This window comes from Ixodes scapularis, unplaced genomic scaffold (assembly GCF_016920785.2).
Source record: "Ixodes scapularis isolate PalLabHiFi unplaced genomic scaffold, ASM1692078v2 PGA_scaffold6__148_contigs__length_123643588, whole genome shotgun sequence".
Classification (NCBI taxonomy): domain Eukaryota; kingdom Metazoa; phylum Arthropoda; class Arachnida; order Ixodida; family Ixodidae; genus Ixodes; species Ixodes scapularis.
Window position 1 is genome coordinate 85,058,892 of NW_024609881.1, and position 12,729 is coordinate 85,071,620.

A 12,729-nucleotide genomic window follows, 5' to 3' on the forward strand; every position below is an offset into this window, starting at 1 on the left:
CATCGCACAGAAGGAAACACAATCAAGGGGCTGATGGGGACAATCGCACAAGCGTTAGCAGCAGTTTTTTAAAGTTATATCTATTTCAAGTGAGTTAAAATCTTTGTGTGAACTAACACCGGTAGAAAAAAAAATGAAAGCCGTTTACAATTCCCTGTAACGCCGGTTAGAGCGCAGCTCTTGAGGAGGAAGATGGAAGCGTACTGAGGGACAGGTGACTCCTTGAGGTCACGTGACCAGGGGGTCACGTGAGCTCAGGGGGTCACGTGACCTAAGGGGTCACGTGACCTCATGTGGTCACGTGACCTTCGGGGGTCACCTGACCATAGGGGGGTCACGTGACCTCAAGGGGTCACGTCCTAAGGGGGTCATGTGACCTCGGGGGTCACGTGACCTAGGGGTGTCACGTGACCTGGGTGGGTCACGTGACCTCGGGGGGTCACGTGACCTCGCGGTTACGCCGACGGCGACGGCGACGCCGACGCCGTTTAAGCCGGAAACGGGCCACTAAGAGCTGTGCTCTAAAACTGACTGAGTTGCAGCTGTAGGCCTACACATAGCTCTTGTTACATATATTCTGCGCGCATCTACACCAGATAAGTTATGCAAATTTACCCTTAAAGGATGGGCGTCATAAATGCTTATTTTGAGTACTTGATCACACTATGTACGCTACACTTACTTCGCTTTGATTTTCCTTGTCAACGAAGTTCTTTTTCCCGGTGGGCTGAGCCTGGTAATTATGAGGTTCTGATGCTGGCTGAACGACTTGCTGAGTATCGGTTTGATCGTGTCCAAGGACCTAGAGTTGTGCCTGAGAGCAGAAGGCAGTAGTTAAAAACGGGAGCGGTTTTATTGAGGAATCTTGAAATGACGAGAACACATTTGTCATCGCACTTCAACCATCAATAGACCCATTTGAAAAGTCACATAGTGATTGTTATTGCCCCACCCCCCCTCGAATCCCGGAGAAAAGCTCACCGGAGAAAAGCTCACCGGAGATAAGCTCACCGAAGAAAAGCTCACCGCAAAACCGGCGGATGCGGAGAAAAGCTTACCGGCCATTGAGCGTATGCGGAAAAAAGCTGACCGATTTTTTCCGTTTTTTTATAGATGAAAGCTGTTGGATCATGCATAACATATATCCAATTTATTATCATTAACATTCGCCAACTTTGTAAAAAAGAAAATGTCCTTTTTATGAATAGCTGTTAAGCTTATTCAGTATGTTGCTCCCAAATTTATAATTGCCGGCGAGTTTCTTTTTTTTTTTTTTTTTTTTTTTACTCTCTAGGCAACAAAATCCTAACTAAAAACTTTATGAACTTGAAGAACAGGAAAAAGTTCGAAAACTTAATAATATCTGCCTAAAACCTAAAAATCAAAACTGTAATTGCCAAAGATCCGGAAGTGGATGCGCAACAACGCGATGCCTGATATTCTCTTTGAAGCTTTTGTTAACCTTTGAAAACAGAAGAAAACAATAAGTAGGATATCGAGGTTTTTTTCTTACACGGACATGCACGTTTCCTAGCCATTCGTGCTGGTGTTTCCACACGTTGCCTTTGTGTGATAAAGTGCCTTTCTACAGCGAGCTACCCATGACCTTCAGAGCTGCACATTGGCACCGTTGTTACTCGTGACCTATATAAGAACTAGTCTTCTGTAAGGTAGCGAGTTGTTAAACGTTATAGAAGACGGAGTGAAGACAACAAATACAACCAGGACGAGGCTGTTCTTTCAACTAAAGTATAATTAGTGAAACTAACAGAAAGAAAACAGCGTAGCCGACACTGATTACATCAACAAGCACATTATCTATCAGGCACAACACAATCTTTGTAGCTGATGTGGTTCACCACACCGCTATTCATATTAGCTCGCAAAGAACAAACCTCTTTATTTGCCAACTACAAACGGCGCACTGTCAGCTGTCGATTAATTGTTGTGCATCTTACCGTGTCCGATGCTCCGATTTTATACTTGCGGCTTCATTAATCTACAGAATGGGTGATTGCTAGTTTCAGAGGAATTAGTAAATATGCGCAATGAACTTCAAGAATATTACAAAAAAGATGACATATTTTTAATGAAGTGACTGTTAAATTGCCACGTGTGACGCAGAATTCGCTAAGCTAAGAAAACAATCTTAAAAATCGTTGAGCTCTTCTTCGCATTCGCTCAAAGGCCGGTGAGCTTTTCTCCGCATCTGCCGGTTTTGCGGTGGGCTTTTGTCCGGTGAGATTTTTTCCGGTGAGCTTTACTCCGGTGAGCTTTTCTCCGCCGCCCCCAGCCCCCAGCCACAGCACTGATTGCAGACATGGTACCCTTGTTAGTAAAAGTTTCGTTTTACTTCAGCGTATCTAACACAGTCGACAAAAGAACACGTTTGTGAATAACCACATTTTTGTTTTTGCTTCTATACTTCTCGGGGGAAAATATTGATAAGTTGATTTAGCTTTCAAGAATTCCGAACTGCGACACTTCTTCACATTCTCCTCTCCTTCGGTGCTGACAAAATAAAATCAAGCGCTAGAAGTGTCGCTGTACATGGTGTTTTTCTAATGGACTGTTTAGTGGGTGGCCAAAGTAAAAAAAAACAACATCGGTCTATAGTTACGGCACCTTTGATGGTAATCATATCCGTAACTTGCGATTTCATAAACTAGGTCTCCAAAGGGGAAAAAAAAGTTATATGAACATGTGCAACAAACAAACAAGAAGGCATAAGATGGCCTAATGACTTGTATACGCCATATACAATTTGTAGAAGTACTGTTACGCTTATTGGACAACTCATACAAGAATAGCGTTCGCATTTTCGAAAAATTATTTACCTGCTCCAAGTACGGTACATCGCAGTCGGTCGACTGGCCGCATAGTTCGGTGGGCTGGTTGACCTGTATAGATCGAATAAAACTTGATAATGGCGCGACCACAATTCACACAATTCCGACTAATAAGACGACATTTGTCGTTTATAAAACCCAAGAGTAGGGGGTTCATGTTGTTTCTTCCTGCCTCAGCGCAGCTCTAGCCCATTCGAGCTGTGGAACAAATGACGTGAAGATACAGAAGACAGACTACTGACAGTCTGAGGCGTCTCTCTTCTTTGTATGACGGCCTTATCAGATTGGTCACAGAAGACCTGTCTGCAACCTGCGCATGTATGAAGAAAACATGCAACGTGCAGGCTTGACGCGCAGATAATCCTCTTATCATTTATGTCCTCAACGAACACCGAGTCGTTCGTATGATGTAGGAACAGTGTGGCTACGGCTTTAGTGAAGAAAAAAAAATGTGCACCAGAACAAACCTATGATTGTTCTGGCTTAGTGGCATGCGCAGCACGGATGCGCAGTGGGGATATCGGCTAATCCCTGTGGCTGCCCTCGTTCGCTGTGCCAGGAACGGTTATACAAATAACGCGGTGACTTAGAAACGCTGCAATATACCGCGTTCTCTCACCTGCGCTGGCTACCGTACATCGTGATTATCCGGATGTCAGTCTTTGGTTCCGAAGACTCCGCAGGTCCGCGGATACGTGGCAATCCGGGTTAGGAACTCGACGTGGACAACACGGGCTCGAAAGCTTTCACCCCGAAAATCGATATAAACATTTTGCCGAGGGGCGTTTCTGCTTATTATTTGCTTTGTCTATCGGCATGAGTGAGAATACGGGACGGATGCGACGGGTCGCGTGAACTATGGTGTCCTGGCACGCCATGTTTAGGTCAATAATTTATGCGGTGTTGAATTTCTCCTCCCACGCTCACCGCATGCCGAGAAAGGCGTAACATTTCCACTCTATGTGTGTCACCATAGTAATGTTCGCCTAACGACGCGGGCACGTTTAATAGGACACTTCAGCGAATGAGCGATTGAGGGGATGCCTTTTAAAGCGTGTAGCAAAGCGAGTATTTGAACACGTAATGTGCTTTCCTACAAGTCTGAAGAAAAAAAAAGTTTGAAGTTACTTTAAGTTTAACTGTGGAATATATTTTAGCTATTTTCTTTTTCTGGTCAAAAATGGAAGCCTAAGACAGTGATATTTCCATATAACAGCTAACAGGGTGACCATAGGCTATTTGCTAGCATTTGCCAGTGCCATGAGTAGCAGGCGTCGAGAGAACCCATAAAGGAACATAAGCTTTGTACCACTGCTATGGTGCCTGGAGCGCGTCTTCGACTTGTATGTTTAGCGTCCTATCCCGCCCATACATCAAAAGTGGTCCCAAAGTGGCTACAAATGACGTCACAGAAGCCGAAGTGTCATGCTAGGGAGGCTCAAGTGAGGGTGGGTGCAACTCCTAGATCGGCGATCACGGGACATGGACGCCATTTAATTGCTAAATTTTGCTGGGAGTCTATGGGGCAAAGGGTCGTTTTCTTTCCTAACTCAGGTCATAAGAGCCCATTAAGGTGCTTGAATAATTTACGCAAGGTATAAATGATTACTTTTCCATAGCCGCCAGTTTTGTTGCGATAGGTTAAGTATTTTTTTTTAAAGCGAGAAACGGTAAATTCCGCCATCTTGGACGTTGCTGCTTGTCTGGCAACCTTGCTTTCTCCGCTCGACGTTTGCAATAGACTACTTCCATAAAGCCCTGCATGCAACACGGCGCGCTTTGCACTCTGGGAACTAGTTGGCCAGGGAGGAGGGTGACATGGTTTCGGTTTCGATCGACACGTCGGCAAGAGATTGTTTTCTGGTACCGAGAGCGTCATTAGTGGTCTCTAAACTAACCTAAATGGCCAGACTTCAAAGCTTGAGCACAAGCCTGGGGCGTATAGCTTGTCTTAACACATGCTTGTTGTATTTTTGTACTTGAGCCTTCCTGTTAGCGTTCCAATCGAGGTATGTGAACGAGCCAGTGCTGGGGATCTTGCTTGTGTACGAATCAACAGGCTGTAGCACCCAATAAGTATGCATACATGGTGCTCGCGCCTTTACATTAGTGTTGTTGATCAGAAAGTTTGTTTCATGCGTTCATAGACGAAATATTACTTTTTGCAATTACTGTTTTTCTTAATATGCCTGAGTATGCGAGGTAAAACTCGGAGGCGCCATTGAAAAGCTCAATTTTAACGCACTTCTTATCTCTTATCTGTACTGACCCGCAGCACCGCACGAAGTGGTCCCCACGCGCTTGCATTCCATTCAACATCGCGTATGCACATAAAGTTATCCTGCAATCATATAGGCAATTTCGCGCATACAGTCCGTTTTAAGAAAGCAAAAGTCGAGCACTTGTGTGAAGAATGTCGCACCGTTCGCCAGAACTGCGCCAGACGGACATGAACCCCTATGCGCACCGCATAGGGGTTCATGCCCGTCCGGCGCACGATGCGACATTCTTCACACAAGTGCTCGAACGAATTCAAAGCGCATTTGACGGTTGCTAATGGCCATACTATTTGTTATGTGTTTGCTTTCTTCCTGCCTGAGTATGCCGAGATAATTTCAGACACACCGTTCAGGCACAGACCTTAAAGGGGTATTCACACGAGGGAGAAATCCCGGGGATTTCTCCCCGGCACGCGCATCCCACGACGAAAACGACAGGCTTTGCGATGTGCAAAAGCCTCGCGTTTTCATCTCGTGATGCGCGCGTGCCGGGGAGAAATCCCCGGGATTTCTCCCTCGTGTGAATACCCCTTAAGCGTCAGTAAAAGCTCGCCCAAAAAGGCTTAGCGAGGAGTAGGGGACGCTTGTTAGGGCCTCCGTCGTAGCTAGCCGATCTCAGCGTTTGCGAAAAGTTAATCTTCTATCACCATAAAATTTGAGTGGGAGATATATGATGACACGAGGAAGACATCATAGTAACTTTTGTGCAGTAGTGAGGTCGAATTTATTGCGTTTCCTTAAAAGTTCATGCGTAAACGCTGGGCTCAACTTTGATACCCTGTGAGGATGCGGCTTGCTTTTCGCCCAATGAAGTAACAAGAAGCGGACGTTTGGCGAACAAAATACGTGTAAGGCTCCAGACGAACAAATTTCAGTTGTAGTTCACTGGTACTAGACGGGGTTACTGACATTGAGCTCAAAGATGCACTCGTGGGGTGAGGTGACTAAGCCACGACTTACTACGTTCGCATACGCACGCACAATATCCGGTGTTTCGGGAACCAAGGAAAGTGCCCCGGTCTTCGTTTTGTATCGCTCGAGAATGAGTGTATTGTACGTTCGTGAAAAGTCAGATAATCGAAAACGCAAGCAGCGCGTTCGGTCGCGGCGTGATAGCATGAGATGAAGCTGCTCAGTCGAAACCGAAACTGAGTGGCCAACTAGTTCCCAGAGTGCATTGCGCGGTATTTCGCCGCGATGGGGCGCGTCGGTTTTGGAAGAAGTCCATTCTCGGAGCGAGAAGGAAGCGAGAGAGGCTGTGCCAAGGCGCTCGTTGCTTGCAATGGGAGGCGAGAGGAGGAAAGGTGCATGGAGCAACAGGGTTGCAACAGAGCGGGCGCTTGCTCTCGTGCAGGCAACACTGGCGCATATCCTTTCTCGAATCCTCTCCCTCAGGCGCCGCCATTAAATTGCAAACGCTCTCCAGGTTTTGAGTTGCGCCCACCCTCACTAGAGCCTCCCTATGTCATGCTGTTGCATGTCGCGATCCTGGCGGCTGGTCGTAGAAAGGCTAACGAGAAGGCTATCGAGACCACGAACCGAGGCTCTGTTAACACATTTAATATCCTGTGCTGTTTATACACCTGCAAATTGCATTGCAGCAATTAAGGTAAAATCATTTTCACTCCCAGGGATATATTTGTATGTTATCAAATGTGTCGAAGTTGAAAGCATAAAAATCAACTGCAGCAGAACTCAATGCATCAAATGAAATTAGGAAACGGTAAACCTTTTTCAGGTTATTGTTTCCTGTCAATGCTTACTTTTATCAACATGTTCGTACGCACAATGTTAACATTATTTTCTTTTTCGAAGATTGTGAGGCTTTTTGCCTGATGTGGCTGTCTTAACTAAAAAAAAAAGGGGAAAAAAAAAAAGATTTCTACAGCAACTCTTTTGCATTGACACTGCGACACGAAAATAATAACAATAATTTATATTGAAACTTTTGGCGAGCAATATTCTCTTACAATATTTTGCCACCAAGGGGAAAGGCACAACGGCGCATGCGGGTTGGGTCTCCTGCAAGAAAAACGGTCGCTTCCCGCAATGCTTGGATAGAAAACGGCGTACCACTGCGATTCCTAGTGACCTCCGCGCTTCCCCGGCCGTGCCCCGTTGTTCAGCAGCACCTTGAGTTGCAGAGTGAATTTTACGACAGCGTGAAATGCGGGACATTTTGATGATTTGAGAATTTCTTGCGGGACGCGGGACACGAGCCCTCAATGCGGGACAGTCCCGCGAGTCGCGGGACGGGTGGTCACCCTACCGTCCAGTTGTTCCGGCGAGTTGATATCAATAAAGCACCCGGTGGAACCAAGATCGCGAGGGCAACTTTAAGGGTTCAACTCACATAGCCACTTACTGAACAATTGAACCAGGGGCGTTGGAAGTGTTTTGCAGTTGGGGGAAAGCGGGAAGTGTGTGTGTGTGTGGGGGGGTGCACAGAAATAAAGATTTTTGTTCTACTTAATTGACTGCCATAAACGTCTAATTAAAAAAAAAAAAATCGCGCCGCTGTCGCACTTTCCCCTCTTCCCCCTGACACACACACATACGCTCTTCTGTAGCCACTGGATTCTGGATCAAGCGACCAAGCTCATCTCTGGACCGTGAGTGGCGCAAGTTACAAATACAATCGTCAGGGTAAAGTGAAACACTGCATGCTCCAGAGGCATACACGTCTTCACGCACATTGCACTCGCGAAACACATCCATACGGCGTCGATTCTTCATCGGGATTCAAGCGTGTGAAGGTGGACGCAGCACTTCGGCGTGCCAAGGAAATTTTGATCACGCCGCGAGACCGGCGAGACTTATGTTCGACGAGTTCTGACTTTTTTCTGGGGCGTTGCGCTTTCCAAAAATGTCCACTTGTTCTCAAAGGCAATTATCACCGTTTACACAAGGGTTTAGAAAAAAACGTCTTCGGCGAGCGACGACGAACGAATAGAAAGCTTGTCTTCAGCACGCTGCCGCCCCGCTTCTGCAACGCTCCAAAAGGCCTAATTTGCAGCATGCAAGATGGCCGTCCTGTGGCCGCGGTCAGGCTGCACTCAGAGCCGGCCGCACTGGATTTTCCAAAATAAGGCAGCAGAAGCTTTGAACGGGACTCTACAAACTCCGCGCGACCTCACTCATTCATCGATATCTCAGATGAATGGCCGTATTTTTTGAAGGGCGCGATCAACCGAGGACTCTGCCGTCACGATCCTCTTGGAACAGTTGAGAATGAGGGGAAGCGGCCTCGCTTGTCTCCTCCTTGCTTTGGTTCCCCAGCTCGACGACTCGACTGGACGAAGCGAGGAGGAGTGGGGATGAGAATTGTGACGTCACATGTCTCGTCGGCCTCGTCGGCCGTGTTCAATCGCGCATTTCTTTTCCAAAGCTACCGTCCATCCGTTAGAGATATCGCTGTAAGAGTGGTGTTTTCGGGTTCTATTGGGCGGCGGGCGCGAACTACAGGGGGCGCTTCTCTAGGGGCGGATCCAAGGGGGGGGGGGGGGGGGGGGGGGGGGCGACAGGAGCGGCCGCCCCCCCCCGTTCCCCCTTCTCGGAGGGCAATTTGACATGGGTGGACCCCCGGTGCACAGAAAGAATGGGAGAATAGTCTCGTTCCTACTCTTCGTCCCTGTCGAGTAGCGCTATAATGTTCTCCAAGCTGTAAGTACACCTATAAGGTACTGTAGTTTGTATAATGCGCTTCTCAACGAGTGATTTTAAATTTGTAAATAATTCTTCGTAAAAATAGGACCGAACAAATTAATCAATCACCTGAATCTGCTGCGCTATGTGCGACAATTTAAGAATGTATGAAAATTTCAGCTTTTTTATTTTAGCAGAAGTCGCGATGGTGACAAACTTCTTTGCCACGTATTCGAAGCGGGAGGAGTTAAGCGTCAGTTGCTGACGAGCATTTGCTCGTCAGCAAACTGTCGAGTTACACTTGGATAGAAGCGTCGGCATTGGCAACTTCATTGTAGCTAAAATAATTAGTGCTCGGCGCTGCAATACAACTGTGCCCGCGCGCACAGCTAAGAAGACAGCACGTCATTTACTCTGGTAAATGCGAAACATTTTTTTTTTTACAGTACCTCCGCAGATCCGAAAAAAAAAATAATAAAAAATACCAGAGAGGCTGCACGCCGCACAAGCTGAATGTGAAGCTCCAGGCTTGTTTCTGAACGTAAAGGACGAGCGTGTTGTTAATAGTACTGAAAATAAGGGAGGGGCAAGGGACGCACAACAACGACAGACGTTGTACTTTGTAGGGTGGAAAGTTGGGCTAGTTGGTAGTTATTCATCTTGGTTTTAAAAGCGCACAAAAGACGAGGACAGAGTAAGAAACACAAACGACGGACGAGCGCTCACTCGCAACTGACAGGTTTTATTGGAACCTGCCCTCGTCTTTTGTGCGCTTTTAAAACCAAGTTGTACTTTGTCGTTGTCCCCTTGTCCCTTCCTCATTTTCAGCATTGCTTTTGAACATATAAATCTACATATATATATATAAATATATATATATATATATATATATATATATATAAACAACTTCGAGGCGCTGTTATTTATAAGAAAAATCAATCACAAAGACCTCATACTTGTTCCTTTAATAAATAAACCCTTTTTAATCGGCATGGATGCGAACTAACATAGCCACTGCGTGCTTTGACTCCGTGCGTCGTCTGCTCACACCTTACCAGCTCCGTCACAGGAGGGCGACCGCGAGGTGGCGCCACCTAAACATCGCCCTGTTTCGTGAGCTCGAAATTTGGCCCTGCAATCAGATTTAAGCGTCTACCCTTTTGGGGTTTCCACGTCTCTTGGGGTTCGGGCAAGCCAGCGGACACGGAGAGAGTAGCTAAATATTAGTGCGTCATATTTTAACCGGACGACGCGGAAATTTCCTCAACCGACGAGGGCGACCCGCGGTACCGAAAGCGCGCAAAATGTGACGTCTTTGGTCCTGGGCTTACTACTGGTTAGAGCCGCTAAAAGCTTCTTTTTAGTCGAAATACAAAATATAAGTGGCGCGAACCGTTTCAATTATTTATAAAAGTAGTTCTTGTTCAGTATTTTAGATCAAAAAAGAAACGAATGCAGTTCATAAAGTACGGAAACAAGAAATGACCCGTCGACATACCCGCCACCAAGCGGTGGAAAAGGCGGCGCATACTAGAGAGGAGTAGTGGGATCAGGCGCCGACACTGATCTCTATGACAATTGCTGGATCGCGCTTCCCCGCTTGTTCGCTGCAGCGCAAGTGAAGCCACCGGGCTTCACTCGCTTGGGATACGATTTGCCGTTTTTGCTAGCCTTTGCTGCGGTTTTCCAGCGTGCTGACGACACGTTTTCTACTCGTTCGTCGTCATTCGCCGAAGAAGTTTTTTGAAGACTCTGTGTATTGTTGAGACTTTCCGTTGTGAACACGTGGAAAATTTTACGAAAGTGCAGTGTCGCAGGAAAAAGGCACAACGCGTCGAAAGGAAGGGCTGGCGGCGTGTTCAAAGCATCCTTGGCACGCCGAAGTGCCGTGTCTCTGTGCCTTCGCACGCTTGGATACCGACCAAGAACCGACGCCGTGTGTATGTGTTCAGCGAGTGCAATGTGCGTGAAGCTGTTCGTGCCTCTGGATCAGCGTCTTTTCCCCTCGCGGTTTAGGAACGAGCTTAATCCAGCGTCCACTAGCGACGGAAGATGGGGAGAAGGTACGTCTTTTTTTCGTCCTTAGACGATTTACACAATACCGTGCACAACAGCTCCTCATCACTGATCAGTGCTGGCTTATTATCAACCTACGCGACTCGCCTAATTGTAATTGGTCAACAGATTGCACACGACCATATCGGCCGCGCTTCAAAGATTTTCACTCTCGCCGTCTTTTACATTTGCTTTCGAAAACCCCCCTGGCTCCACGTACAACGTTGCCCTATTCGTGCTCCCACGGAATCTATTAGAGTAGATTTGGGACATAGCCACGGTTAATATAGTACATAAGAATACGTACAGATCTCCCCCTTTTATTGATAGCAACTCACCGGAACAGCTGGACGATCCAGAACTCCGTGGCCGATATATATAAATGATCTAAAGGCATCTACGCGCGACACACGTTCAGAACTTTGGCGCGGCGTCAATTCTTGACCGGTATCCAAGCGTGCGAAGGCACAAAGATGCATCACTCGGCGTGCCAAGGAAGCTTTGATCACGCCGCGACACCGGCGACACGTTTTCGACGTGTTGTACCTTTTGATACGGCTTCACGCACATTGCACTCGCTAAACACATTCACACGGCGTCGGTTCTTGGTCGGTATCCAAGCGCGCGAAGGCACAGAGACACGGCACTTCGGCGTGCCAAGGATGCTTTGAACACGCCGCCAGCCCTTCCTTTCGACGCGTTGTGCCTTTTTCCTGCGACACTGCACTTTCGTAAAATTTTCCACGTGTTCACAACGGAAAGTCTCAACAATACACAGAGTCTTCAAAAAACTTCTTCGGCGAATGACGACGAACGAGTAGAAAACGTGTCGTCAGCACGCTGGAAAACCGCAGCAAAGGCTAGCAAAAACGGCAAATCGTATCCCAAGCGAGTGACGCCCGGTGGCTTCACTTGCGGGAGCGGCAAGCGCGGCGCCGACATGAAAAGGTCCCGGATGTACGCGGCGGCGCTGCTATCGTTTGGGCAGGAGGATCCGACCGGCTCCGAGCGTTCCGGAGGCCTTCGGCGAGAAGCTTTGTCTTGCGGTTTGGCCGTTTCGCGGTATGGCAGCGCAAAATAGCTCCCATTCTGAACTGATCTTTACCTCGTGTTTGCTGTCGATTGTGGCCAATGAAGTGTCATGCCGAATTAGTATTTAATCGCGCAGCAAATGCAATGAGAGCCGCTCTGACTGCCCTCTGCATACAGCCTATCCAGAACACGCTTCGATGGCGCCCTCTCGCGCCGTCGACTCGGAGTGCGGCAGCCGTGAGCACTCGATGAGCTCACTACTTCTCCTCTAGTTCACGGCCACTCTCAAGCAACCAAGGACGTCATGGGGGAGGTTATTTTTTGCTTGTTTTTGTAATTTTAATTTGCCTATAACTTTTAAAATAAAGGAAATTTCGAGAAAAGAAAAGTTCCACTAAGTTACTACGCTCAGTGCGCTCAGGTTCGGTGCAAATTAAGAATTAGTAAAACGGCATTGAGGGCCCCTTTAAGTCGGTTTACCTGGACCACCGTGCCCTGGACCCAACGTTACTTTGCCTGGAACTTAGCACTGCTGGCGCTGCAGCACTGCAGCGACCAAGCGGGAAAGCTTTCTGAAGGTCCGTAGAAAACACGAATGATGCACGTTTTTTGGAAAAAAACAACGTGTTAATTTTTAGACGAAAAGTTTAAAAACTAATTTCAGAACCATGTGAACCATATGAGTAACCTCTTGTATTGAAAGCACACCCCGAGAAGCTGTCGCGAAGCTTGTATGTATGTATGTAATATATTTCCTTCCATAAATCCCTACATGCAAGACGGCGCGCGTTGCACACTGGGAACTAGTTGGCCATGGAGGCGAGTGGCATGGTTTCGGTTTCGATCGACACAATTAACGGCCGTTATCT